We start from the raw sequence: 26,307 nt of genomic DNA, 5'->3' as shown, positions 1-26,307 counted from the left end.
CTGGATTCTTTGTTCACACCTCAGTCCACGGCCACCTGCTGCCTGCTTATTCAAAATCAGACTTCTCCCTTTCTATTTTCATGGTTATATGCCACATTCTTTTGTATGATTTGGATTGCTCTAATATATTTCTAAATTAAGTGTTGGACATCGAAGGTGCTACGGATGAGGTGAAACTTTTAAGTGGATTTTTACAAAGACAGGTTATCAATACTCCAATCTCCTTAGGAACCAGAAATTATCATTTTCCAAGGGCAGAGAAAACTCGAGTTTCTTGAGACGAACCTAGCCACCAATATTCATAATCCAGAAGGGTGATTTTTGCTGCATAAGTCTACCTCAGGAGATGATTGATTGATTCCTTTTCTGAGCTGTTCTGTCCTTCTCAATTCCCCTCTGAATTCTGCAGGGATCCGATTCTACTTTTTTTCATTTTCTCTGCTACAGAAGCCACAGATTTTGTCTTAACCTCCTAAGACCGCAGCCATGGAATCATCACTTCCTCAGATATTGTCATCCCCAGTAACCTCCCCAGCTACATTAACAGAATAAAACTACGACCTTCAAAAAGAGAATCATTGGCCCATGGTCTTGTAAGCCAGTAACTTTTAGTCCTGAGTGCTCTCCCAGGAAAACCTTGGAAGGAAGGTTTGGAAATTCGATGAGGTATGGTTGGGGTCCAGGCCTTGGCATTATTAGTGGCCTTCTGTAAATCTCTTCAAATGCTCAATGCAAATGTTCTTATTCCAGCAAAGTAACCTGAGTCCTTGAGGGTCACACCGTTTTTGTGGGCATTTATGTAGCTTTGGATTCTAGGGCATATACCACACATATTTCATTTCTATTGTTCATTCCTTATTGCCTCATCTTTAGCTTCAAATTTATCTTTCAATTTCTATTCATCTGCTTAAAGTTCTTATTTGAAAGGCCCATATTGCAGTCACAGTTCAGCTACAGGATGGAGCGGCTAGAGGAGCTGCAGACGATGTTTCATCACCAGAGGGACCAAGCCAGTATCTCTCCCACAAGATTCTGAATATGATCTGTGCTCCTTAAATGGGCCAGATTCATGGGCCTGAGACCTATGCAGTCACGCAGCTCACTGCCCCCAAACCCACACTCAGAAGGGTCCTGCTCTTGGGGTTTAATGCTCTGCAATTGCTCTCTTGAAATTCTTAATAGTTTTACCTTTACACACGTTTCGTGAGGTCCAATAGGACACGGAACACATGCAGTTGTGGGGCTTTCGTTGAAGCCTTGGCTCTCACAGGTCCCGCCACCCAGAGATGAGTTTTCGGCGGCCAATGTACCCTTCAGCTGGCAACCTGCCCTACTATCCTTCCCCACCCCCCTCTCACACCTGCCTCAGCAGTAAGCCCCCTGGGAGGTCTAGGGAAGAGGTGGTTGGTTAAGGAGCATAACTCTGGTGCCTCTCGGGTGTGGCACAGTGCCTGTTGTCCCTGCCTCAGGCTGGCAGCCTGACAGTGCCAGGCTAAGTTGGGTGGGAGTCTTGGTGGGCGTGAGCCCTTAACCCAGACTCATATGGGTATATTTTCATAATTTTAACAGCACTTTCTTCCTGCTTTTTGAACAAAGGGCCCTCATTTTCATTTTTCACTGGGTCCTGTAAGTTATGTATCTGGTCCTGCTCCCCAGATTTCCATAGAGTCTGGTTCTCTTTCCTGCAAACCTCTCCCCCTCCCCCCCAGCTTCTTTACTATCTTTCTATCACCTTTGAAAAGTCAGGCCTGAATTCTCAAAGAGGGAGCCTGATGTCTTCACAGGAAGAATGCAGGATCAGCTACTCCCCACAGGACAGGCCAATAAATTGAGTGACGAGGTGCTGAGGCAAGGGGAGTGACTTTATTTGAGAAATCTAAACAACAACAGCAAAGAAGAAAAAAGAGAAATCCAGCTAACCAAGAAGATGGTGGACAAGTGCCCTTAAAAAACCATCTTAATATGGTTTTTAAAGGCACCGGCCTTTAAAGGCAGTGTGAGGGAGGGGCTCCAGGGTGTGTGATGACCTTGTGCACAGTTCTCAGACTGGTTGGCATCAAGGTGAAATTTTGAGCACCACACGTCTTCTGGTTTCAGTCAGTCTGGGGTCTCCATGCCTGTGGTCAGCAGTTTTCATCTGGTGGGCGTCTGCTTCCTGTAGAAAGGTAGTAATGTGTGTCCGACATTTACGTCTATCTTTCAGGGAGCTGGGAGTTCAGTGACTCTGCTATACGGCTGGTTTATAGTCTAAATTGTTACTAGTTTCCTGGACCAGCAGCTATTCTTTGTGTCTATGTCTTCACAATTCCTAATCGTTAACTCTTGAGTCAACATTTTGAGACTCAGAGGAGGCCTGGGATGTTAAAGCAAAAAGCTTTTAACCTCAAAGGACAAGAGCACAGGGGCTTGTATATGGTTTCAAACCTTCATTTTGAAAGCCCACTGCTTAATGCTGCTTAACCACTCCCCTGTAGTACTCCCTCAGCAGATTTTTTTAAATGTGGTCATCTGGATTGAATTGTACTGAATTGACCTGGAATTGTTTCCAGGGAGGAGACAAAGTAAAAACATTTAAAGGATACCAGTGAAGAATATCTTTAGGAACTAAAGGTAGAAAAGAACTTTTAATTAAAAGGGGAAAATCCAACAATAAAGACAAAGATGACAACTGTGACTATATTAAAATCAAGAACTTTTCATTAAAAATATTGCACTTCATGGGAGGGGTGGTGGTGGGATAAACTGGGAGATTGGGATTGACATATATACACTAATATGTATAAAATAGATAACTAATAAAAAAAATCGCACATCATTCAACACTCAAGGGATGGGGATAAATTAAAAAATTAGATACAAATGAAGAAAGTAAAAGTAGAAAAAATATAAGTGAATATTCCTGAGTCAATAAAACAGAGATTAATAGAAGAAAAATATGAAAGACTAGTAAATAAGCATGAAAAAGGAGATTTAAAGTTCCAAACAAGAAATAGAGAAAACAGGATTAGAAGTTGCTCCTTGACTGGAGAATCAGCCAATGACTGTTTATATTTAGTCTGTAGATTCTGGAGTTAAGATATCACATGATGGGTAGTCTTCCTGTTAGCATGAAAAGAGAGCACCATGTCTATTAAAAGAGAAAAAATGTAATCTCTCTAAAGTTAGATGTTGAAGGGAAGCAGAATATGCCACCCCAAAATATGCCTCTTTGGCATGTGAATTATTTTGAGCTGAAGTCAATCAAGACCCAGGTGACTCAGGAAAAAAATTTTTTTTACCTCTCCCATAACTACCCAAAAGAGTTTTGATAGGGGGCCTGTACCAGAAAAAACAAACAAACAAATAAAACAACAAAAACAAGAAAAAAAAACTATTACCAGATGTAACTTTTCTATCTGAAAGACCTATGCGCATGGCAGGGCAAATTTCTAATTACCAAACTCCTCCTCTTCTTATCCTCCTGGGAACTACACACCTCCCCTTTGAAGCCTCAGGCCCCTATCCCATTCCTGAGCTCAGGGTGGCATAAGCCTCAATTCGCCAATTTGCCCCTGAGCCTCATATCTTTGGGGCTCCTGTACTTATGAAATTAAATCAGCTTTTCTCCTGTTAACCTTTCCTATGTCACTTTAGTTACTAGACCAGCCGAAAAAAACTAGAAGAGAAGGGAAATTGTTTCTGCATAGTACAGTCAGCGCTCCATATCCCTGCATTCATATTTGCAAATTCCACCAAATTCTGATCGAAAATATTTGAAAAAAAATTTCAGCAAGTTCCAAAAAGCAAAATTGAAATTTGCCAAGTGCTGGTAACTATTTACATAGCATTTACATTGTATTTACAACTATTTACACACATTTACATTGTATTAGGTATTATGAGCAATCTAGAGATGATTTGAAGTATTAATATATGGAAGGTGTGTATATGCAAATACTGTGCCATTTTATATAAGGAATGTGAGCATTCTCGGATTTTGGTATCCTTAGGGGTCCTGGAACCAATCCCCCAAGGATACTGAGGGATGACTTTATTTGCATATAACCTACATTCATCCTCCCGTACACTTTAAATCATCTCTCGATTACTTATAATACCTAATACAATGTAAATGCTATGTAAATAGCTGCTGGTGCATGGCAAATTCAAAATTTGCTTTCTGGAACTTTCTGGGAAATTTTTCCTAATATTTTTGAACCACCGTTTTTGAATTCAAGGATTTCAGAACCTAGGGATACGGGAGGGTTGACTGTATCTCTGGGGGTGGAGCCCAGGCATCTGCTTTAACAATTGCTCCAGGTGATTCTTTCATATGTTAAATGTACTGAATAAAAATCTGAGTTTAACCAGATCCCAAGGTGATTTGTAAGCTCATTAAAATGAAAGAAACACTGACCTACAAAACTTAAAAAAAAAAAAAGGCTACTGTTCCAAGATGCTTCAAGTAATATAACTTAGACTTGCAGAGACTAATTCCACATTTATGTTTATTTCAGAAACTGTTCTCTTTTCAAGCCAATTTCTAACTTATTTTGAATAAGTGGAACTCAGTTGCAGAAGTCTTTATTCTATTGATTTCTAGCTTATGAGAAAATTCCATGACTTTGTGCAAATACTGCCATCACAGACTATCTTCTTTACGGCCTAAGCTGTCCCAGTCTCTGTTCAGGAGCTCTTAAAACAACCTCTTTCAAGTGCACACATACAGTTTGTGGAAAATGTATTTTTATTGCTCTTTCCCCTAAAAGACATCCTTACAAGTGAAAGCTTCAAAAAGTTCCCGGAAGGGATTAATATGGAGTTAATCAAACTGCGGGATCTCTAATGTGGAGTCTTTATTTCTCTGGTTTGCCAGATTTTGACCATTTCGATTGAGCTGCACATTGTATTGGGCTTGGGAAACAAAATTCACTTGCCTCTGGAGACACTGCTGATTTGGAATTCCCTTCACGCTACATACACCTGATATTTTAAATAATCAAGTGGGGAGAGATAGAAGAAAGATTGGAAACAAAAGCAGGATAATACATTTGTTTTTATTCATCTTGGAAACACAAGAGTACATTAGAAAGCATGTAAACTAAGGAAAGTATAAAAGATTTTAAAATGTTCCACCTGACTACAGCATTGTAATTAAATATATACCCCCTCAGTTTTACAAATAGGTAAACTAAGACAAGAGTCAGAACTCAGGGACATGTCTCCATTTCCACTAACACTCTCCTAATAGCTTACTGTTAGACGACTACCATAAATTGTCATATGTGTCAGGAAAATGTGTCCAAGATTTTAAAATGAACAACAGAATTTACTGGGTCCTTGCGTTAGTGAAGTACTGGGCATTAGTCTAGTAGACCACGTAGGGATTATCTGATTTTATAGGGGTGTGCATCTCTGACTGACTTTCTATTTACTAGGCTATTCCGGAACTCTATGGTGGGAGAAGTTAACTCACAGAAAATTGATAATAATGCAACTTGTTCTTGTTTACATCAATGCAAAGGATTTTGCTCAGTTGAGATACAATTTTACCCAATAGAAGAAATAAGTCCAATCTTAAGTTTTATTGCCCTACAGAATATTAACCAATTTTGCATCTGTTAGCACATTTATTTCAGCCTTTCAGATTGTGTGTTGTCTGTTCTTCATAATCTCCTTTGAAGCATTTTTAACAGCTTACTCATTGGTTAGTGAGATATATGAAATCTTTGACACTGTGTTCATATTATATTGGTTTGAAAGTCAAGTTTTCAGCTTTTCATTGAATGATAACACCAATATGTTTGGGGGGTTCAAAAGAGGGAGAGAGAACTCCTGACTGGGATGTCGAGGGCTGAATGACAGAGCACATGACCAAGGGGAAGGGGGAGCTGTTACGTTTGAAAGATTATTAATTGGCAGAAAAGGAGAACCCAGAGCACATTTTCTAAGCGTTTGGAAGGTAGGACACCATAGTTCAGAAAAGGCAATGGAGCAGGGAATTTGGGTTGTCGCAAAACTCTATAAATGCCAGAGGTTGTAAATAGAACCTCGAGGGTGAATGGTCTCTTCAGTGACTGCTCCTTGTCACATGGCTTGCTGGGGAAAGTACCTACATAAATTCTTTTTAATCCCTCAAGAATCTTGAGGTAGGGATTTCCCTCTAAATTTACAGATGAAGGAAGTGTTCACAGAGGGTCTCAATAATATAAAATATCACACATCACAGTTTTGTAAGTGATGAAGCTTGAATTCAAACATACACATCTGATTCAAGATCCTCATGTTTTCTACTCTTCCTGCATTGCCTTTAAAACTGTATTTTAGGTTCTCTGCATGAAGACCAAAAATGAAGCAAAAGAAAACAACTCACCCCTGATCACTGTGCACACAAAATTGGATCTTTCAATAGCTGTTTTGCCAGTTCATACATATGTGTTTGGGTTGTTTTTCTGTAGGAAATGAAAAGTTTCTGAAGGCTATTAATTTGGGAGACTAACTAAAGACTACTATGGGACAGAATGGAAAGAAAATATTGGATGAACCTCTCTCTTTAACCAAAGCAGGAGGGATTTTAACAACAACAAAAACATTTTTTAAAACTCAGTAGAGATTTTAAACCAAGACCTAACTTGAGTCCTCCATGGTCTATATTTCTCTTATTATGTGTCCTATAATAAACCATGTCCTGCTTCTTCACTTCACATCCCTTCTTTCACGCAGGTGGAAAGAATGGAAGAGGGAAGATAAATTAGAGGGAGAGAAAAATGGCAACGGAAGGAAAGGGAGGAGAGAAGAGCAGAGAGGATAAGGGAGTGGACCCTTGCAGGAACTGTTAAGATGCTGGAAATACTACTGTACAGGGAATCTTTAAGTCCCACTCACAGGCCCAGTCTCCACTAATAAAAACCTAAGATAAAATACTGTGTGAAACTGTGAGCAGCGGGGAAAGCTCCTGAAAGCCGGTAGTTGCAACATGGGCCGATAAAATCTATATCCCAAGTCCCCTACTCCTTAAGGTCGGTCTTGTAACCGTGGTCAGCGGGGGTGGAGTGAGAGAAAGAGACTCAAAGTAGGTGATGTGGGCTCCTGGTTTTCAGAGCAGCATCAGTTCTGTCGCCCAGCGCACGTCTTCACCGTAAAACTCCTCCTTTCCTGTCTTTCGGTTTTGCAGATAGTGCTTGGTTTGCTCCTGTAATTTCTAAAAACGACTGGTTCCTCTCCTTCCTGGATGGAACAGTCTTCAATCATGGACAGAATTGTTACCGCTGAGCATCTGCTGCTGTCGTGTCAGGATGGCCGAGTGGTCTAAGGCGCCAGACTCAAGCTTGTGTCTTCCCTCTCCTGGGGCTTCTGGTCTCCGCATGGAGGCGTGGGTTCGAATCCCACTTCTGACAGGATTCAGTTTTGTTCTCGGCAGGCACACTCACCTTTCAGCCTTTTAAAAATCTCACTCTTGCCCTTCCACCTTGGTTCCCCCTGGCACTTGAGCATCATCCTCGCTTATTCCGTAATTCGGCCCTTTCTGCCTCTAAAGACACCCCTCCACCAGCGTCTCCCGAACCTCCAGTCAAGCCTTTGACAAATGAAAATTCCCAATTAGAGAACCTGGAGTACTGGGCACATTTTAAAAATCGTAGCGCCACCGATGATGACCCTCTCTTCCCGAGAGAAGCCGGCAGTGGATTTCCAGCAGAAGGTCGTGCCCTGCTATGTCAGCCTGTTGATCTTAACGAAACCCAGGAACTTGACTCAAAAACAAACAAAACAAAACAAAAATACACAGTAACCAGGAAGATCTTCCTTTCCCGGAGAGACCCACTTGCTGTGGGCAGGAGGAAAACGTTATACTGGCTGCCTCGCTGTTGGCAAATCAAAGGCCAATCTCCTGCATGACCACACCAGCCAGAAGGACCCAGACTTTCTCTAGTGGTAGCTCAGCTTAAGGGTCTCCCACACAAAGTCCTAGACTTTCCCAGTGGGGAAATTATTGGAAAATTCACAGCTTTTCCCCATAGAGAGGAATTGAAAGAAACAAAATGGAAACAATCATACAATTGTTAAAATCAATTTGCAGTCTTTGTATTAATGAGAAAGATATACAGAGGAGTAAGTATATACAGCTTCTGGTTTTGCCTTTTACATTTAAAAACAACATCACAATACCTTATTTTACCATCTCCTAAGTTAAATATTTAAGAAACGACACGTTGGGAAAAGTGGCAAGTACTCAGAACATTGTCTCCTAAGTTGTTTTTTGGGTTTTTTTTTTTTTTTTTAAATCAAGCTCTGTAACAATTTCCTGGCTAGAAGGATCCTCAGAGCTCAGTACTCACCATCTTGAGCAGGTGTTGGGTACCTTATAAAGAGAAGTAAACATTGTAAAATTATTTTTTATTTTATCAATACTTTTTAGGTTTCTCTGTCTAGTCCAAAATACAGTAGGAATGCTTTGAAATACAAAATAAAGCCAGTAACAGGAAAATAAACAGTCCCAACTCGAAACAATGGTTGAAAAAGATGAAAATGGAGAATGGAGAAAAATAATTTAGAATTTCATGATTGCAGGGGAAATGCAGAGCAGAAAAGAGTGGTGCGTGCTTAGGAATCTGTAGAGTGTAAAAAAGTGGAATTTAATGATAGAAGGGAAAGAGAGGCTTTGGGTTCAAAAGGTAAGTTAATCACACTTGGTTGTCCAGGGCTCATTTGTGTTATTGGTCCATGAAAGGTCACTCTCAGTTCTAGTTTGTTTCATGGCCTGTATCCATCCCTTTCCTCTCCCCGCAACATATAGATCCTCTCTAAAGTTGTTAATGTTCTTTAGAAAAGAAACTACCCTCAAAAAAATGCTGTTGCTTTGTGTGATTTTAATTTTCATTGGCACTGTTCAACCTGATATTTTTTCTTTTACTCAACGCAGTTTGAAAAATCTATTGTCTTGCTACATTTACATCTGCTTCTATGTGCAACTACTACATAGTATGAAATTCATGGGTGGCCACTGCTGTACACCTGATGGACATCTAAGTTGCCTCTAACAATCTGGTACTGCAAAATGCTACACTAGGTAAGGCCAAGCATGGAGCTGAGCTGGAATTTCACTGAGATACATTTCTAGGAGAAAAATTGCTGTGTAGTGATTTAAAAGCTATACAGGAAGAAAAACTCATTTAATGTCAAAGCTGCAGAAGTCTAAGATCTTAATTTTAAGACCAAGATCTTACTTAGCCTATGTAGAACTTCATAGAAGGCATTTTTTACTTTATAAAATGAAAGACAAGACATCTAGATCACATCATTCTGAAAAGAAATCTCAAAATGAGCTATCAATTTACTTAATTTTAATAGTATGAGCATTTTTGGGCTATTGATAACCAAAAAATGTTTTCAGCAGCGTCATAATCTTGAGGGACTTTCCCTCTTAGATTTTAGACGTGATATAAGAAGGTGACAAAGGAAACTTTTTGTTAGAACTTTATAACAGATTCCTTTCTGTGTGCAGAAAAGCAGTGAAGGTTTCAGTAATTCTTCCCACAGTAAAAACCCAAGATCCAAGTGTGGATGACCGGTCAGTTGATCCACTAAGGAAAAGACCACAAGTTGTTATGGTAGTTTTTTCCTGGGAGGAGGGATCTCACAGAAGGCAGCGCTGGAGGTTGCCTCCATATAGCTCTGAAAGTATCCTGAGATTCTCAGACTGGGGAATTCTCATTTTCGAGTGCCCTTCAGGGTGGGAAATATTTGCAGTGCTGAGGGTTGAGTTATTATGAGCTATCCAAGGTGAAACTTTTTACCTCAACGTGTCAGGTGAAACAAAATAGGAATGTGTCAGAAGTGGGATTTGAACCCACGCCTCCATTCGGAGACCAGAAGCCTCAACGGTGAGAAGCAGATGCTTGAGTCTGGCGCCTTAGACCACTCGGCCATCCTGACACGTTGCTGTAGTTGGAAGTGTTATACTGCAGACGCTGAGGGGTTAGCGCCTAGCTGCGTCCCAGAAGAAAGCTTCTGAAAATTTGTCGGCCTAGTTCTGAATTCAGAGACTGAGAAACAGAGAGACGTAGGAGGTACGAGCGTTAGCGAGGACCTGAATAATTCTTTCTGCCTTGGAGACAGGGTGGCAGGGTACTGAGCGACACTCCCTCCTCGCTCCTCCCCCTTCCCCAGTACTCCCAGCCCAGTCTCCTGCTTTCCGCTCCGCCGCCTGCCAGACCAGGGTCCCGCGCCTCACACGAATCTCCTCCTACGGTCCCGACCCCCACATGTGATCTGGACCCCAGGTCACTGTGTTCTTTGTGATTCAAACCTTTATCCAGCAGGTCCAGTTCGATGCTGCCCCAGGATCGGTGGAAACTTAAGTGAATAAATGGTCAACCCCACTGCTCTGGACAAGAGAGGGTCAGTCCCCTTGTTCTCAACCCATCCAAACTGTGATTTTATCTCCTGAAGCCATACTTACATCATTCATTCCACCCATCACCGTCTCCTGACCTTCAGGGTCACTTGTGCTCTACAGTAATAATCCTGCCTTTCTTCTCTCTAGAGCTCTCAGATGCTTTCCAATAAATATTACCCATCTTGGGTGACCGCAGCTATTCTGAAACATAATGTTGAAAAAAATATGTTTAAGTGACTGAAAATGAAATAGCCAAAGTGGGGGGGGGACAAAAAGAAAAAAAAAGAGAAGAAATATCTTTGTTGCAATGATTATTCTAGGATTAAAGGAGAGAAGAAATTTAAAATTCCGATAACTAGGAGGATCACCAAGTTTCTATAATTAGGCTGTAAAATCTAAATCTATAGGACACTTAAATTTGAGAGCTATCACTTTTTAATTTGTAATTACCTCATCTATTACCCTAAAACTAAATGGGAAGCATCTCTTTTTAAAAAATAAGTTTATTGCTTGTAGATTTTAATCTTTTTATTGTGAGTATTTTTTCACTATACTAACAGTACAATTACAAAGTATGCAAAATTGACAGTTTGTATTTTAATATATACATATGTTGAATTTTTGCACTAATGCTTCCTATACCTTGAAGCATAGGTATATTCCTATACACTCTTGAAGTCTATTTATATATTTTTTTGTAGATGAAAACGTCTGAATACAGGTTTAAAATATTTGGAATACTTGAAAATGGATATTATCAAAATATAATGTAAACATGAAATTGCAACTGAAATATGCCATAATTCAATTTTCTTTATAGATTGATTTTTGCAGGGCCCAGTACAGTCAATATTCCATGAACTGCTGGGTAGTATGTTTCCTAGGCACCTGTTTAATATTAATTTATTTTAATGTCTCAAAATTTTCATTACAAGTCCAGGGGACATTGGATAAGTGAAATCTGAGGAGATAGAGGCTTCTAAGTGGTTAGAGTTCAGTCATAAAAAACCTGTAGTAAATTGTATTTTCCAAAGATGGCCATACCGCTGTATCTCATGCCACGTGTTTTCCTTTGAATGCAATTTTGACACATTTCCTTCCAGAGGTTGCGGGGGTCTCTGTTCCCTCCCCTTGAATCTGGATAGGCCTGTGACTACGATGGAAGAGATACTCTATGACTTCCAAAGCCAGGTCATAAAAGGTGATAGAAGCTTCCAGTAGTTTTCTCTCAAGACATCTGTCCCCGGAACCCAGCCACCACACTGTGAGGAAGCCCAAACTAAGCTGCAGGGAGGGACCACGTGGAAAATAACTGAGGCCTCAGCGCACAGCCAGCAGCAGCTGCCATACGTTTGAGTAACCCATCCTTCAGATGATTTCCTGCCCCTGGTCTTAGAGTCTTCCAATTGAGTTTCCAGAAATCACGGAGCAGAGGCAAGCTGTCCTCACTGCGCTCTGCCCAAACTCTGTGAAAACCAACAAAGCTGTGCGAACGAATAAATGACAGGTGATAAATTAAGCTGTTTAAGTTTTAGTATGATTTGTTACGTGACAATAGTTAGGTATGGATCAGTCTTGGTCCAATGAGGAGAGAGGAACAGATAACTTGGCAGGAAAAGTTGTTTATTTATTTATTTTTCCGTTTTATTGAGATATATTTGACATATAACATTGTGTAAGTTTAAGGTGTACAACGTAATGATTTGACATCTGTATATATTGCAAAATGATACCATAATAAGTTTAGTTAACAACTATCAGCTCACATAGTTACAACGTTTTTTCCTTGTGATGAGAACTTTTGAGATCTACTCTCTTAGCAACTTTCAAATATACAATCCAGTGTTGTTAACTACAGTTGTCATGTTGTACATTACATCTCCAGAAAGTATTTCTCTTATAATGAACAGGGAAAGTTTAATACAGAGAATTATTACCTGAAGAAGGTGTTGGAGAAACAAGGAATTGGCTAGTAAAAAAGTAAAGACAACACTGACAATAAAGGAATAGCAGATCTAAGGAGCAGTCATTACCCTTAGGGCTGAAAACAGCTTAGGAAGTGCCCCTCACCTACAGCTGAGCCAAAGCACAGAAGGAAGAGCCCTCTATCCTTCACCCCACCCTTAGCTAAGATCCAGACCTCGATGGGGAAGGCACGGACATGGCTCACTGAAGAGTGGAGAAATTGCTCTCGGGTTGTGCCAGCAGAACTTGCTTGAAATGTGCCCTCTGGAACTGGCTGGAGATCCATCTTCCAGCGTTTCTTGGAAAGCTCTTCTTGGAGAGGTCTCTCACTGAGAGCCCTCCACTATAAAACACTCAAGGGGGACGCTGGCCAGGGGAAGTTGGTGGCTGCTGGTTGCTGCTGGATCATGAAGCAGGAGAAAACCATGCCTGGTGTAGCAGCAAGGCCCTGGGGAAGCAGCAGTCCAAGTAGTGCGTGAGAACCAGGATGCAAAACCCCCTTCCTCCTCCAATGATTCTCCACCATCCTCTACCTGCAGAGTTTCAGTGCCGATTGGCAAAAGAAAACTATTTAAAGGATTCATATCCATTTCCACAAGGCAGGCAAAAAGGGTGAATTTGGGACTGAGAGACAATAAATTCATGATGAGTACTGGGTAATGGACATTTTGTTACCTGAAAATGGGAACAAACCCTAAAGCATGTGACTTTGGGCCCGGGCAGCAGACAGAAACTAGAAAGACCTTGAGGAGAATGTTACTGAAAAGTCCTGAGGACTGTTTCTTCCTGTTGCCCGTCTCACCGTATTTCATCGAGGTTATACATTTCTTTAGGTGCAAGAAAACCAGAGGTGAACACTATAACCTAAATACAGGATGAAATCTGAGAAAACTGCAAATCACAGGTTTGTTGGGACTTTATGATCTCTCTTGAGCCTGCATCCCCTTCTTCTCTGATACTCAGGAGATGAAGAGGAGCTTCCGGTGACAGGCCCTTCTGCACAGGCAAGTTTAGGATTTTGGAGAATCTGAACAAACTGGCTCCTCTGGAAGGCAGGAGGCAGACCTTGAGTCCAGAGACGTTTAGGAAGCGCTGATGAGTAGTAGTGATAAAATCGACCTCAATTTCTTTCACTCCCCTCACTCTCAACTTCTTTAATACGCCCATTTCTTTTTTTGCTGCGTTTCCCTATTATTTGCATTTATGACACTCCAGGTCACAAGGGCATTGTTTTGCCTGTATATGACTTTGGTGAGTGGGAGGTAGAGTGTGTTATTTTTTACCCTGGGAGACCTTTTAGAGAGCTGGCGGGCTGGCTTTTCAGAGACTGCAGCCTCTCCTCTGGATTATGGGAGAACTGTATTCCAGGTTGGGACAGATGCATAGAGACTGGATTCCCCACTTCTCCACCAATAAATCTTATTTTGCTGAGTTGTTTTAATGTTACTTGTATTTGTCAGTAGTCGAGGTGCTTTGGTTTTGCTTTTTGTTTGTAATTAAGAGCCATTGTTTCTTTATTAGCCAGCTATCAAATCCTGAAAGTAGACAGGAAAACAGTCCTTGCTTTGTTTCAGGTGCACAGGGCCTCTGACTTGGGACAGGAGACCTAGGATTTGTGGTTGAGTTTTCTTCTTTACCGGCTCTCTGTACATTATGGTTGTTGCTTGTGTGAGCTGAGTCGCTATACAGATTTTTTTTTTTTTTTTTTTGGTGACCCTCACAGCCCCTTTACCCGGGTGGAAATGAACAATTTTCTGGTATCTTTGCCACAGCTCCTTTGGACAGAACTTTTCTATTTGGATTTCAGCGACGCGCGGTGGAGGAGAAACATGGCCCTTTCTTTACACCCCGGATTGAGGCTCCAAAACGTATTCCAGCCTCAAGGACTAGGCTACAAAAGGCAGAGCCTCTCCTCGGCTTCTGTTCCCGGGAGGTCGCTCAATTTCCTTCTTCCTGCTGGCCTCATCATTACCCTCACCCCTCAGTCTCTCTTCTGATAGCTGATATCGGGGAATTTGAGACAGATCTTGCCTGCTTTCCCCCAAGGCTCTAAGAACTGAAGTCTGGAATATCTGGGCTTCAATCGGTGCGAAAGGTACTGCAGAGCACCGGGCGTGGCTGTAACTAAAATCAAGTGGCCCAGTAGTTCTCACCCCAACCTCCGCATCTTGGCAGGTGGGCTAGCTGTTTATTCCCCACTCCCGTCAACGTGCAACCTCTGACCCTCGGAGGCTCTGGATTCAAACAAAACTCTCAGAGGTGATTTAAGGGTCTTGTACTTCCTTTGACAAAAGCGAATCGAACGGGGTATTAAAACTATCAGAGAGTGAGGGAATTTGTTTGACCACAGCCCAGAAAATCGAAAAGGGGATGAGGGCAGAGCGTCAAATTTTCTAGAAACCAATCAAAACAAAAACCTAAAGATCTCAGCCTATAATCTGCTTTAGGAAAAGGAGTGGAAGTTTTACCAACTGGGGCTCTGTAGCTCAGGGGTTAGAGCACTGGTCTCGTAAACCAGGGGTCGTGAGTTCGAATCTCACCGGGGCCTTGGAACTGTTAGTTTTCCATCTCGCGCAGACTTTAATTAAGAGATGTATTTCTAAGGGGTGAGTTTCGGTTATCCTTGACACCAAAACCTAGAACAAAAAATGGACCTTTTCAAGTAAAAAAGGAATTACACAACAGAAATAAAGCTGCTGTGCCATCTGAGTTCTTCATGATACCTGAAATTCAGGTATGAAAACCTTACTTGAAGTGCCACCAACACAATTAATACCAATATAAGCTGGCTGATAAACTATCAGTAATTTTCATTGGGATTCAATAAATTGCAATGTACAGTCCTGACTAACTTGGGTGCTATAGGCCTAAAGAGATATTGTAATTATCGATTTTATCATACTTACCTAATGGACTTTAAGCTCCCCTGAATGCAGGAGCCATATCTTGTTTGACATTGTATCTCAGAGCCTTGCAGAGTGTGGAACCTAGTGGGTGCTCAGTAACTATTGAATTAAGCCGAGCTGAAGAAATGTAACCAGAGTGTGGTGAGTTTGCAAACACCTTAGGAGGCATAAAAGTTACCTGAAAGCCAAGGAACCAAGGTCAGTTTATAAAGAAGAACAAAGAAAGTAACACAGTGCTGATGAAGATTCAACCTAAGTAGGAAGCAACTAATCTTCCCGGTCTCAATTTATGATCTCATTATTGGAATTAGCTGTCTGCAAAAGCAAACCCCTGATCACTTCTGAATGGCTAACATAAATTGCTAAAATCAAGAATCTACATCAAAGATTAAAATGATGGAATTTCCATATACCACATTTGTATTAAATAATTAATAATATAATAATACCCCAAAGTCACAGATACATTCCTCAAAAAGTACTTTGGATTCTTGAAACAATCCAACACACTTTATATTGTATCACGTTTGAAAATTTTATTGTAAATTGCTAAAGATGCAGGACAGGCACAGATGATTCGTTTTTATTAAAATCAACCAGAGTAGCTGTCTGTTTCTTGCAACTGAGGACTCTGGTCGTTCCTCAGTCTTCAGAGTTTTTTATGCTTTGCATAGCTTCATGAATACCACTCTCTCTGCTTGAAATATGCCTCTATCCCTTCTTCTAGCTAAGCCTTACTCATCTTTCAGAATTCAGCTCATGTATCACTTTACTTTCAATCTAGGTGAGAGGTGTCTTTTCATAGCACCATTTGTACACCTTTATTATAGCATATATTGGATAATATCTACTAAATAATTGATGTATTTTTTTCTCTTTTTCTTCTAAAGTGACACTTATTGATAGTCGAAACCAAGCCTTGTTTAGAGCTGTATCACCATAGTAAGTTGGAATTCAAATATGTGTGAATACATTTTTAAAAAATGAATGAGTGAATGCCACATTTCCAAACCTGCATGCACTCTGTAGACAGATGACATTATCAGGAAATTATTTAGCCTGGTGTTAAAAGGAAATAATACGGAAAATTAAAACCATCTTTGTAATAACTTTACAGTGTTAATGTCTATAATATTTGCAGTTTATCCACTGAACTTCAGGGACCTTGATTTTGGCACACACTGATAAAAAGCTGTTAATTACGTGGCACCATATTCAGTAATTTTAAAAACACAACACATGGTTTCCAGTTCCTCAGGTAAACAGCTTGGAAGTCTCCGCCCTGTCCTAGCAACAATTAAAAAGCTGAACAGACTAAAAACCAACAACTCTTCTTGAATCCTTAAGAGAGAGGAGAATACAGGGCAAACCCTTACTGGCAAGATTGGAGAGACAAACTGGTGGATATGAGTCACAAACCTACCAAGCAGAGACCCATGGCCAGAAACTGCCGGGGAATGAGCACTGGGAAGAAAACCTGAACTGTAATTTATGAATTTCTGGAGGCTCAATGTGGACAACTCTGAGAGTTAAAAACTCCAGGGGAACTCAGTCACAGGGGGCCCTAACAATATTGTGAGATTTACTGCCAGGAGTTCAACCAAGTTCTCACAGTAAACATTGGAGAAAATTTTTTTCATAATACTGGCAGAGGAAAAAAAAAAGAAGAACTATTTTGAAATACACCAGAAGACTCTGTCCATCTATAAAAGGCCTGCTCTTGGGAGAAACTAGTTAACCAGAGCCTAACCTGATGGGGTATTAGCAGAGCCATATTGACTTGGGGGATGCGAAATACTCTATTTCAGTCAGTTCTAGCCTTCTATATGGGAGAAGGAAAATGCCCAATGCCAGCCCAATCTAATCATCCTATCCCATCTAAGGGCCAGGGTTGGGGGTGGGGGGAGAAAAAAACAGAAATTTTGTGAAGTTCACAGTCCAGATGCATAGACTCACTAAAAGGTCACTGACCTAATCATATGACTATAGAACACTTCCCTGCCCCCCACACCTCGCCACCACATTACTAAAGGTCTATTTACAGCAGTCCCTTCTACTCAGCACATTATGTCTGGCTATCAAGAAAAAATTACAAGGCATACCAGAAGGCAAAAACCAAAAACCAAAAAAAGACACTTGAAAAGACAGAGCAAGCACCATAGCGGGAATGTTGTAATGATCAGACCAGGAATGCAAAACAACGATGATTAATATTCTAAGGGGGCTAATGCATAAAGTAAACAGCATGCAAGAACAGAAGGACAATGTAAGCAAAGAGATGGAAATTGAAAGAAAGAAACAGAAAGAGAGAGAGAAAGGGACGGAGGGAGGAAGGAAGGAAGAAGAGAAATGCTAGAGACAAAAAAACACTATAATGGAAATATAGAATGCCTTCAATGGCTTTTAAGTAGACTGCACACAGCTGAGGAAAGAATCTCTAAGCTAGAGGATATATCAATAGAAACCTCAAAAACTGAAAGAGCAAAGAGAATAAAGGCTGAGTATAACAGAACAGAGTATTCAAGGACTGTAGGACAACTACAAAAGGTGTAACATGTAAGTAATGGCAATACCAGAAAGAGAAGAGAAAAAGAAACAGAAGAAATGTTTGAAACAATAATGACTGAGGCTTTCCCTAAAATTAATGTCAGACACCAAACCACATGTTAAGGAAGCTCAGAGAACACCAAGAATACATAATAAGGAGACTACAAGTAGGTATATCATTTTTAAACTACAGAAAATCAAAGATAAAGAAGAAGTCCTGAAAGAAGCCAGAGGATAAAACACCCTACCCATAGAGGAACAGAGATAAGAATTACATCCAACTTCTCCTCAGAAACCGTGCAAACAAGAAGAGAATGAAGTGAAATATATAAAGTGTTGAGAGAAAAAAACCCACCAACCCAGAATTCTGTACCCTGCAAAATTATCCTTCAGAAGCAAGCAAGAAAGAAAGACTTCTGGGTTTCGCTGATGGCGCAGTGGTTAAGAATCTGCTTGCCCATGCAGGTGACACAGGTTTGAGCCCTGGTCCGGGAAGATCCCACATGGCGCAGAGCAACTAAGCCCATGAGCCACAACTACTGAGCCTGTGCTCTAGAGCCCGCAAGCCACAACTACTGAGCCCACGTGCCACAACTACTGAAACCCACGTGACTAGAGCCCGTGCTCCACAAGAAGAGAAGCCATCACAATGAGAAGTCCATGCACCACAGCGAAGAGTAGCCCACGCTCGCCACAACTAGAGAAAGCTCGCGTGCAGCAACGAAGACACAACACAGCCAATAAATTAAAAAAAGACCCACAAAAATTTAGGGGATTTGTTGCTAGTAGACTTGCCTTGCAAAAAAATGCTAAAAGGACTTCTTAAGAGAGAAGGAAAAACTATAGGTCAGAAACTCAGGTCTACATAGACAAAGAAAGAGTACTGAAGAAGGAATACGTGAAGGTAAAATAAAACCCTGTATTTTTCTTACTCTTAATTGATCTGCCATATAACAGTTTGTTCAAAATAATAGTGTAAACAAAGTATTTGCTCATGTATGCTTATTTGTATATCATATGTATATGTATTTGCTTATGCATGTTTACATATATGTGACATGAATGACAGCAATGATACAAGGTACAGGAGAGACGAATTGGGATTATTTTGTTATTATAAGGTACTCACACTATTCATGATGTGGTATAGTGTTATTTGAAAGTAGACTTGGATTAGCTGCAAATGTATATTGCAAACTCTAGGGCAACCACTAAAAAAAAGTAAAAGAAGTATAACTGATATGCTGACAGGAGAGAAAATAGAATCATATAAATGCTCAATTAAAACCTCAAAAGTCAGAAAAAGTGTAAGATGACAAATGTAGGAAAAAAGAATAAGGGCAACAAATAGAAAGCAATAATGAATTCGTAAATATTAATCTAACTATATCAATAATCACTCTGAATATTAATGGTCTAAATACCCCAATTAAAAGATGGAGCTATTATCAAAAAGACAAGAAATTACAAATGTTGGTGAAGATGTGAATAAAAGGGAACCCTTCTGCACTCTTGGTGGAAATGTAAATTGGTGTAGTCACTATGGAAAACAGCATGGAGGCTTCTTAAAAAATTAAAAATAGAACTACCATATGATCCAGCAATTTCACTTCTGGTATTTATCTGGAGCTTGAAGGAAATGTCCACTTTGATGAACGAAGTTGACCCAGAGAAAGGGACCCAGAGAAATAAATACTCCAACCTCTCTGTCTTCTCTCATTCTGGTTTCCTGCTAAGTGCTCCCACAAATGAAACTCAAAGCTGAAGTCACAGGGCAGGGGAGCCCATGCTGTGGTCCATACAGGCTGGCCTTCCATGGAAGAGTAGGCAGAGATCAGAATGTGTGTGTGTGTCCGTGTGTGTGTGTGTTAATATTAACAATTAAAAGCACTTAGCTTTCTATCAACATTTTTCTCCATTATAATGCCTATGTTGTGTTAATGAAAGTCAGTTTAATATCCAGTGACATACTGTGAGTCTTGTAAATTTTCATCTCTTAAGAACAGTAATTCCCTAGATACTGGTTCTTCTTACCTAGATCCAGACTTGGAACACAGCACCATGAGTGCTCTTATGAGGTTTATATAAATCACTCAGAACAGTGCCTGGCACATGATAAGCTCGATCCAACTAGTGGCTGCTATTGTTATTTAGATGGAACGACCTCTAGAGGTTCAGGCAGATCTCGGTCTCTCTCTAGGACTGTGTGGTGGGAATGTAGGAGGAGATCGTGTGGTGAGATGGTCATTACTAAAGAGTCTATATCGCTTCTCACTGCTCCTCACTTTAAGGTGTATGTAAAGATCCCAATTCAGTAATGCAACAGACACTGAGATGTGGAAACACTTCTGCCCTCACATCCCTTCATGCGTCAGTATGGAGAAATTTGCTCACTGGTCTATTACTCTCTGTCCTGTTTGTTAAGTACTCTGTGGTCAGGAATAGACTATTCCCTTCTTTACACAATTCTCCTTTTCTCTGACAGGAATTATTCCATAAAAGCCAAAAGGCTTCATATCTCGTGTGTATGTGACAGCTGCGATTTCCCCACGCCAAAAACAAGCAAGCAAACACACAAATAAACAAAACTAGCCTTTATAATTAGATGCCCCAGGCAGGAAACGAGGATACTGGGTGGGCATTAGATCGCAGAGGCAAACTATCTGCAATGAACCTCTAAAGAAGGTCAAAGCAGGTGGAGGAGCAGGGTGGGATTAGTGGTGGTGGACACCGCCTTGATTTCTGTAACACGCGCCACAAAGGAGCGGTTACCACTCTGGCTTTTCCCGCAAGAGATGCCGGACCAGCTGGCTGTATGACTTCGAATGCGGTTTTCAGGCAGGCTCGGGGAGGATTTGGGGGAACCGGGAGGCGCAGCCTGGAGGTGCTGGACAGCGAGGCGGGTAGTCCCTCCAGGAGCGCGGCGGGTGCTGGGAGACTCGCCGAGCGAGGGCTGGGCTGTCTCGGCTTCTCGGCGTCCTCCATCTGGTAGGAAGCATCACGGACCAGCCAGGCGGTGCGCGGTGATGCTCTGCCTCAGCTAAATAGCCCTTGTCTTCCATGGATATCGTTCCCTTATTGGGGTCAAGGCGAGGAAGAGCTAGAGTCCGCTCGCTCTTTCTCCTCAGCTTTCTCTCGGGGCTTCTAAAAGGAGCACCCCCGGATCCCGGGGAAATGCTGATTTACGCTGGCGTAGAGGAAGGATCACATACACGCTTCCGCGAAAGATGAAAGTGTCTCGAACAAAGCGTGTTTTATTCGCCAGGGTAGCCGCGGTGGAGGAGGGTAGCGGTGAAGAGGGTCCCTAGCAGTGTCGCGCACTCCAGCTCCAGCTTGTCTCGGGGACCGAGCGCGCCCGTCGCTCATGACTCTGTAGAGCGCGCACCGAGAACGCAAGGAAAGCATGCTCCAGTGGCGCAATCGGTTAGCGCGCGGTACTTATACAGCAGTATATGTGCGGGTGATGCCGAGGTTGTGAGTTCGAGCCTCACCTGGAGCATGTTTTCTGCCCTTTACGATTTCAGTCTCTTTTCATTCTACTGCTTTCTGTTCCTCTTCTTTAAAGAAAAAGCTGAAAAGAGGTTATTACGTTTTCCATGGTGAGAATGGAGATATTCTATGATTAAGGAGGATATTTGGTCATATTTCAAACATAGGAAGAAATCACAAGCCAAAAGGAGGCAGATTGAACATATTCAAGCAATTTCGATTCTCCTCAATCAGGAGAATTTAAAGTCAGGTTGTACAGCCTCAGATGAGTCTCCCTCACCCTTTCCTCGATCCTTTTAAAAAACCATTTCTCAGATCCTTGGGGACTGAGCAAGGAGGAGGAAAACCTGGGTCTTGTGCTCTGCAATTTCGTGCAGCTGTCACCGGGGCTCACGGATTTCCGGAAGCTGCTGTCAGGCATCTTAGCTTTGAGTTCCACAAGATTTGCAGTGAGGTTGCTGAACTCCATCTTTGAAATATACATGTGCTTTGAGTCAGGCTCCACCGCCTACTTTACATAAACCAGACTGGGGAACAGAAAATAATTTCCCCCAGCAATGAAACATAGGTGGCTCTGTATGTATCTCTTCCTAATTTCATCAGAAAATAAACGGCCTTGTTTGGGAAAATGACATTCATCCTGACGCTGTGTCTGAAATAAATGATTGAATGTTGCTCTGCTTTTAACCAGTTTCTCCTGGATTTCAGTGTCTCACAGGGCCCTCCTTCTCTTCTGTCTCTTACATATGGCTATATCCCACAGTTCTATCTCAGCTTTTTTCTCATCTAATGATATACACATTCTTTGTATTATATTCATTCCCTTGATTACAACATCTCTCTAAATACTGATGATTGTAGTATTTCTTTCCCATCCAGTCCTCGCATTTGAATCCAGATCTATGCATCCTACTGCCTACGGGATGTTTTTGTCCAGAAATTCACACAGATCTGCAACATCAACACATGGGATAATCATCAACTTCAAATCCACTCCCTCTCCTGTGCACTGTATCTCAAAGGCAGTCATTCAACAAATACCTGATGCTTGCTTTTTCCCAGATCCACTCTAGGTGCTGAGATTACTGCAGTAAAATTTTAAAAATCAGCCTCTGCTTTCTGGAATCTAAGTTCTAGTAGGGAGAAATAAACAATGAACAAGTAAATATAAATATACAGTAAGACAAAGTGATGATACGTTTTATAGAGAAAAACAAAAATAGTATAAGAGGGATCAGGGATAACAGGGATTATGCTGGGAGTGCTATATGAGGTAAGGTTGTTAGAGAAGGCCTCTCTAAGCAAGTGACATTTGAGCAGAAACCTGAAGGAAATATGGGAGAAAGTCTTGGATATATATGTTGAAAGAGGTGGAGGCAGAGGTATGAACAAATGCAAAAGCCTAGACGTGGGAATGGCCCCATGAGCATAGTTAGAGGAGAACAAGGAACAGAGGTCGCTCCAGTAAGTCCCCTACATACGAACCTTCAAGAGGCGAGCTTTCAAAGATGCGAATGTGTGTTTGCACATCCAACCACATAGGTTAGTTCACGTGTCTGGCGTACCTTGTCATGTGCGTGTATCCGCTACAAGTAGGTGTGTTTTTGTGTACTTTACTGTACAGTACTGTATAGAGTACGGCAGTACAGTCTCTTTATTTCAAGCCCAGGATGTCTGGAGGCAAGCATAAAAGCAGTGGTGATGTAGATGGTACTGCTAAGAAGCACCAGGAATTGGAGGCTTAGAGAAAGGACGAAGAGAGACAAGAGGAAGAAGTAACTGAAGAACCAAAGAGATTCAGGATGCAGGCAATGGCAAGGGGATTTTCTTTCTTTGAGGAGGCACTGTTAGTTTTGAGGCACGGGACCTGAAGGTAGAATGGTGCACGACGGTTGCAGCAGCCGTTCAGAATGCAATCCAGTGCTACCGTGTCATCTACGACGAGGAAAAAAGAGCTACTACCCAGATATCACTGGATCGTTTTTTTCAAGAGGGTAGATAGAATTGAATCCAGCTAGGAACCAGAACCTGAGCCATCAACGTCAGGCATTAGTGAAATTGCAGCTTGCCCTCTGTCTCCTATTGCTGACGATCCTTCAGCTCTACCATCTCCCACCCCCTCTCCCTCCTCCATTCATAACTCCTCTTGCCTGTGTACTCAATGCCAGCCCCTGTGTGCCAGCTGTTGGACTGTACTACTGTACTTTTCAAGGTACTGTACTGTAAGATTAAATTTTTTGTGTGTGTGTTTGTTTTTTATGTATTATTTGTGTGAAAAGTATTATAAACCTATTACAGTACAGTACCATGTAGCCAACTGTGTTAGTTGGGTACCTAGGCTAACTTTGTTGGACTTCGGAACAAATTGGACTTACAGATGCACTCTTCCAAGGGAACTCATTTGTATGTAAGGGACTTACTGAATATTTAAACAGAAAAGCCTCTTCAATGATTCTTAAAAGCTAATGCATGACATGATATTTTATAATACTAGTTAAGACAGTGACCAAACGACGGTTGAGGAAACAGTGTGAAAGTAGAGTTGCCAGAGGCACAAAGATGTCTCCAGGGGCTATTCATGTTTTCTGTAGGAATCTCAGACCAGTCAAGGGCTGGGGTTGTCCCTGGTTTCCATGGCTTGATTTTAGAACTCTGAAATGACTCTGATCACACCAGCTTCTGCGGAGCTGTTCAAAACAGAAAACAGAGATACAGTTCTCTAACATTTCCTTTCTAGTAAGACATGTATGTACAATAAGATTCACCAATTTTAAGTGTACAGTTTGATTAATTTTGATAATTGTATTAATTTCCTATTGCTGCTGTAACAAATTAGCACAAACTTAGTGGCTTAGCACAAAATTATTGTCTTGCAGTTCTGTAGGTCAGAAGTCCAAAATGGCTCTCAGTCGACTAAAATCAAGCTGTTGGCAGGTCTGTGTTCCTTCTGGAAATTCTCACAGAGAATTCTTTTCTTGCTTTTTCTATCTTCTAGAGGCTGCCCACATTCCTTGGCCATTGGCCCCATTCATCTTCAAAGCCAGCAACTGCATCACTCTGATCTCTGCTTCTGCTGTCACATCTTCTCTGACTCTCATCTTCTTATGCCTCTCTCTCCCATCTTTAAGGACCCTATGATTATATAAAGCCCACTTGGATAATCCGGGGTAACCTCCTTGTTTTAAGATCCTTACCTTAATCACATCTGCAAAGACTCTTTTGCCATGTAAGGAAGCACATTCACAGGTTCTGGAGACTATGGTGTGGACCTCTCTTGGGGAACCCTTATTTGCCTACCACGACAGTTATATACCATTGTACACATAGCACTGCATTTAACATGGAGAACAGCACCTTTCCCCTAAAAAGTTTCCTCCTGCTCTTTGGTAGTCCATCATCTCCCTACACTCCTGCCTCTGGCCACCAGTGATCTGCTTTCTATCACCATAATATGTCCTTTACTAGAATCTCATGTAAATAAAATGATACCGTTTGTAGCCATTTGTGTTAGATTTCTTTTACTTAGCTTGACACTGTGCTGATCTCTGTGGCAGAGAATCATTTTTGATTCCCGGCTTCTCCACACTCCCCATATTTATCTGTTCCTGAGTCTTCTCAGTTCTATCTTACCTCCTTAATATCTCTCAATATTTCTGTGCTCACAGTCAATGTTCCCGAAGGCCTCTGTACCTTGGCAAATACTCCTCTTCTGCCCTGAAACTTCTTTGCTCCTCCTTTTCATTTGCTTCTACTTCTTCCATTGGAGAGCACTTGTCTGTCCTCAGGACGTGATGAGAGCTCCACCTCCACAGTTTGGATCTCACGCTCTCCTGTGAGCTACATATGCTGTGCAAGGCACTTGATGTATTTGTTCAGTCTTATCTTAATTCACTCTCATTTATCGGGTCATAAGCTCCTTGGGGGAGACAGGGACTGCATCTTCATTGCTTGTTTATTTAGCACCCAGCTCAGCTGCTGACTGAAGAGATTGTAACTCTCACATACTTTTTCCGCCTGTGGTTTCGTGAAAGTCTCTGCTTCCTTTACAGCACTCCTTCGTCTTACCCCATTCTCACTGCTTAGGGTGAAAGTTTATTGTATTGATTTAATTTATTCATTTTGGCAAAATAAAGGTTAAATTTCAGCTCTGGGAAATGAGCAACATTAGCAAGAGAGTTTTGTTTTGTCTTGCAGTTTCTTTCACTAAAGGAATGTAAAGGTCTGAGGTCAGAAAAGAGATTTACCAGTGCAAATAAAAAAGACCTCTTAAGCTCTTTTCTCTACAAATAATGCTCATCTTCCTCTTGTCCATGTGACAGACGCCTACTCATACTTCATGGCCCAGAAAAAAAATCTGATAATTTATTTCTTCTTACTAATAGATAATTTGTAATATTAAATTCACATTTATCTCATTGTAAAAACGATGTATTTACACATACAACTGTCTTCCTACTAGTTTGCTTATCAAGGACAATTGCCATGACTTTATTTAAAAACATTTTTTTTCAATTAAGTAGTCCAGTGTGTGACACTTAGTAAAGCCTCAAAAATATCAATAGTCTCAAAACTGTACAGTGGAATAAAGTCAGAACTTTGGATAGAAGAGGAGGATAGGAAAAGAAGAAGGAAAAGATAAGGTGGTTTGGATGGGAATGATGAGAAGGAAAAACAACGTGTTTCTTTTTGGTTGTTCCAGATGAAATTATTGGACATTTTGAACACTGTTACTCAAGGTTTTTCTAGAGTTGATATATGCTTCTGCCAAATAAAGGACTAAAATATATGTTTGGCTAATAATTAGAATTCGAAATGAGTTTGTTTTAGCCCCATCGTAGGGTAAATAACTACTGTAGATCTCATACTATTATGAAAAAGAGTTAAATATTCTGCTTAAAATTTTTTCCTCTTCATATAAGAATACTCCAATAATTTTTTAGACTATTTATAAAATTATCGTGTCTTATATAATAGTGGAACAAGAAACTTTTCTTACCATTTTGACCTTTTGGGTTTCTTTACTAT

The 26,307-nt window shown here is 41.0% G+C and overlaps 4 non-coding genes across 4 annotated transcripts; 3 read left to right on the top strand and 1 right to left on the bottom strand.

The window, feature by feature from the left end:
• The first annotated feature begins 7,268 nt into the window (after positions 1 to 7,268).
• TRNAL-CAA (transfer RNA leucine (anticodon CAA)) lies at positions 7,269 to 7,376 on the top strand. Its single transcript has 2 exons — positions 7,269 to 7,306; positions 7,331 to 7,376. It is a non-coding gene; the product is annotated as a tRNA-Leu (tRNA).
• Positions 7,377 to 9,805: 2,429 nt separating this feature from the next.
• Positions 9,806 to 9,912, bottom strand: TRNAL-CAA (transfer RNA leucine (anticodon CAA)). The gene is made up of 2 exons: positions 9,875 to 9,912; positions 9,806 to 9,851 (listed from the first exon to the last, which is right to left on the bottom strand). It is a non-coding gene; the product is annotated as a tRNA-Leu (tRNA).
• Positions 9,913 to 14,815: 4,903 nt separating this feature from the next.
• Positions 14,816 to 14,888, top strand: TRNAT-CGU (transfer RNA threonine (anticodon CGU)). The gene has a single exon. It is a non-coding gene; the product is annotated as a tRNA-Thr (tRNA).
• A 6,310-nt stretch (positions 14,889 to 21,198) lies between these two features.
• On the top strand, positions 21,199 to 21,292 carry TRNAI-UAU (transfer RNA isoleucine (anticodon UAU)). The gene is made up of 2 exons: positions 21,199 to 21,236; positions 21,257 to 21,292. It is a non-coding gene; the product is annotated as a tRNA-Ile (tRNA).
• Positions 21,293 to 26,307: the final 5,015 nt, after the last annotated feature.

This window comes from Neophocaena asiaeorientalis, unplaced genomic scaffold, assembly GCF_003031525.2.
Source record: "Neophocaena asiaeorientalis asiaeorientalis breed wild unplaced genomic scaffold, Neophocaena_asiaeorientalis_V1.1 scaffold239, whole genome shotgun sequence".
Taxonomy (NCBI): Eukaryota; Metazoa; Chordata; class Mammalia; order Artiodactyla; family Phocoenidae; genus Neophocaena; species Neophocaena asiaeorientalis.
This window is presented reverse-complemented; position numbering and strand designations above follow the sequence as displayed.